Below are 4,028 nucleotides of genomic sequence, written 5' to 3'. Positions count from 1 at the left end.
GGGGGCATGTGGGATTAGGGATACAGAGGACAGGGGAGGGAAACATAGAGAACCAAGGACATGGGTGGCATGAAGTACGCAGGACATTAGGAACACAGCAGGACCTTGAGGGGACAGGGGCATAGAATTCACATAAGACTTTGGGTGTGGGAATATATAGGATAAAAGGTTCATGAAGGGAACCTGTTGAAGATTGCAAAACTAGGACTGAGGAACTGCTGGTGAAGCAGAGGAGATCCAGGATTGGTCACTGGGATGCTGACGCTCCAGGATTGGTGGGTTAAGATGTGTGAAGGTTATATGAATACCCAACCCTGGTTGGGTTTTTATACCAACCCTTCAGCCTTTGGCTGAAGACCATTGGCCCATCAATTACTCTACAGTGCTTATAAGCTACTTTCCAAAGGAACTTCGTAGCATACGACAGTTTTCCTCTGCCTGAATTCGTGACACTTCAGAGGATCCTCACCTCCCTCAGCCTCACAAACCTCAGCTTCTTCTGATGATGATGATTCTATAAAGTGAAATAAAATGGCAGAAAGTGATGTTTCACCTGTTTATAACTCCAGAAAGCAGTTCCAAGTGTCTTTTCTCAATGCATAGTACAAGGGAAACACACACAGTAGGTTTTTTCAGGACACAAAGTGACAAGAGGGTAAGAGTACCATGTTGGGTTTATGACTTTTCTTTGAAGGATATGTACATATATCTTTTTGTACTTCTCAGTGGAGATCTTTAAATTAAAATCAATAAGTTTGGATATGGAAATAACAAAACTTAAAGGTTAAGTTTTTGATAAAACAGTGCAATGAAAGAAAAAAGTCATTATAAACTAAACTACAAGTAGAAACAGATTTATAAAAAGTAGACCTTCTGAAGTGACCCTTTAGCAGCCCATTTGTAATGGGGCATTGACAGAAATGGCAATGAGCAAGTGAAGTGGCAAAGAAATGCAATGTACACAGGTTACATGCATGCAATAAATGCAGCAAAATGCACTTGCAGAAGAAATTTAAATCAAAGTTGTGTGTGTGTGTGTATATATAAATATATTCAAGAAATTTTATCTCATTTATATGCAATAATTTAGCCCTGGAGGGTACCTGTGCACATAACCTACTTTCCAAAGGAGCTTGGTAGCATATGACAGTTTTCCTCTGCCTGAGGCCGTAACGCTTCCGAGGATCCTCACCTTCCTCAGCATCACGAACATCAGCTGCTTCTGACGATGATGATGATTCTGTAACTACAGCAGGAGGATGCACTTCAGAGGAGCTCTCATGCACATCTCCCTTCCTGAAAATTCTTGCTGTGCTGCACAAAACCAGGAAAACTGCCCCACTATTGCTGTAGCAAGAGCACTGTTTCCCATGCTGAATAATACTGCCCGTTTACTTGACTTCCCACCTGTCTGTGGCATCTGTTGCCTTTTATTTGTGTTTGGTTGTGAGCATGTTGTGAATGTGTTCCTTTATTTTTCTGAGCATCTGTCCTGATCCCAGCCCAGCCCAGTCCTGACATCCATCCCTCTGGCTTGTAACCCCGATGGCAATAGAGAATTATGCACACATGGAAATTATCCAGTAGTTAGCTCACTTCTGTTAGCAGTAAAGATAATTTAAAGCCAGAATTAACCTATCACCTGAGTTGCATAAGCTTTTTCAGCAGCTTCATTCTTCTTGGAAGCGTACATCAAGTTTCCCTGCTTAAAAGAACCAAGAAAATCAGTCACAAATATGCAGAGCACCTGACATGCACGTACTTTGTGCCTGTATAGAAACTTTATCAAGGCACTGCATATACACAAAATATCCATTTTTTCTGCTCTACTTGAAAAAAAAGGAATTTGGACCTAAGCAGGAAGCTACGAAGGCAACTTTCTAGCCTTCTTCACAAAATGAAGTGTTCAGCATCCCAAACGAAGAATTCCAGTTACCAGCAAAAGGAGGCAATAAGGATTGCTGTGTGCTTCAACAGCAGCTCCTCCAGGGGCACAAGACTACTTAAGATGACGTGCAATGCAGGCACAGCAACAAATACACAGAAAGCAGCCACCAGGAAATGTGGTTTAGAAATTAGAAGGCTTCAAAACCCTAAAAAGGTAACTCTGGAAGTGGCTTTTAATCAGTGAATATTCTAAAATGGGCTTTAAGTCTACTTAAGAAAATGCTTACATGCTACATTTGCCTTTCACAGCTGATTAAACTACACAATACAGGACATTCTTTGTAAAGTGAGGAGATTTTAAGAAAAAAATACAGGTCATGAGGAATCAAAGTTTGAGTCACGTCACACTGACAAACACACGGAGGCATTCTACAGTGCATTTTATAGGCTATAACTTAACTGAGCTTTCCAAACTTTTTTTTTTCCTTTTCCCCCATGATCAGAAACTTAACTTAGGAACAAAGGCTGAAAGGACAGACAGCTTGGTTGTGCCTATGTGATGAGAGGCATCGGGCAGTCTGTTTGCCTCTTTAATCCCCAGTCACAATTTTCGGTAAGTTTTGACGTGAATACCCAAGTCCTAGTAAGTCTGTAAACAGTTTGTCCATTCAAAAATCGCTAAAAAGCAATTCAGGAAGCATGGTGTAGGATGTATATGGTGGCATTTCAGTGCAGCTTCACATTTTCTAAAGATGAAATTTCCACCACCCTTGGAGAATACTTGTGGGAATACTTGTGTTATGAATGAAGTTCTTATTCCACTGCTATAAAATTGATCTTACTAGTGTTTATTTACATAGGAAGGTTCTTATAATGCATTCACTTTAAATATCCTTCCCTTTCAGTTTTTGCATTGTAACAAAAATTTACTCAGCTCTGTAAATTTGCTCCAAGTTAAACCACTGAAAATCAGTGAAACCTGCCAAACTCCCACGTTTCATTTAACAATCTATTCTCACAACAGCTTCAGCTGACTTCGGCCAGTGAATTCCGAACTTTGGGGGCTAAGTGCAATAGAAGGGCAAGGGTTGACCAAGTGCGACCCTCATCTAGAAGCCAGCCTCAACGGAGATCCTGGAGATCCTTCGGGGTTGCTGTTACTCACCTTCTTCCGCTTCCTCATTGCTTTTGTCCTCATCTGCTGTCAGGTCTGGGGATTGCATCCATAAAGAAAGAGGATGGGGAGAGAAGGGAGAAAAGAATCTCTGCATTAGTTTGTCAAGAGTAGTTTATCACTGCAAATGCGCAAGTGTGTGCAGATAAGATCTCAGCAATCAACAGAAAGAGAGATCCCAAGACAGGTCGGAAAAGAGGTAGGATTTTTATAAGAGCGGGTGACCTTCTCTGCAAAAAGTCACTCTGCTTCTAGAGTGCTGACATTAAAGTTAATGTAATCACGGTTCCTTTGTAGAGTTTTAGCTGCAGATGTAGCATAGCACTGTTCACTGTATATGCTATTACACTTCCTTTTTAAAGGTTTTATTTGACCAGATATAGGAAACATAGGAACATATTTCCTGGAAAAGTTAAATTCCATGTCTAATGAAAAGGATGGAAGCTCATCTGAGGATGATGACACATCCGAAGGCAGTGGAATCATTTCTCCAGCTGATATTGAACTGTCTTCATTGAACTAGTGTCTTGAAGAAGGTTCCTAAGAAAAGAAGGAAATTCAAATTCTACCCGGAACTGCGGAGACCCGGGGTCTGAGCCGTCCAAACCTGAGTGTCCAAGGCCAGAGCACAGGGACCCAGAGTGCACGTCTGTTTGATCTCGAGGGATATACACATATACACACATAGACACGTTGTCTGGATGCATGAAAACCTGCTCAGCTTCAAAACAGAGCCAGGGAAAAAACTTCAGCACCTTCACAGGGCCACCAGGTTCCACCACTAGTGACAAACTTCCAAACAAGGAGCAACATTTAAAGGAGGGGTTTATTTATCAACACACAGTCAATCTAAGCAACTAAAAACCCTCTAGTTCTGCTGTATGAACCGCGCAAGCTGGTGATTACCAAGGTTTTGCCCTTAGGTTGTTAAAGAAGAAGAAGAAGAAGAAAAAAAAAAACTTTAACC

The sequence above is a fragment of the Tinamus guttatus genome, unplaced genomic scaffold (genome assembly GCF_059628265.1).
Source record: "Tinamus guttatus ecotype Peru unplaced genomic scaffold, ASM5962826v1 Tinamus_guttatus_pri_ptg001083l, whole genome shotgun sequence".
NCBI classification, from domain to species: domain Eukaryota; kingdom Metazoa; phylum Chordata; class Aves; order Tinamiformes; family Tinamidae; genus Tinamus; species Tinamus guttatus.
Note: the sequence above shows the minus strand (reverse complement) of the source record.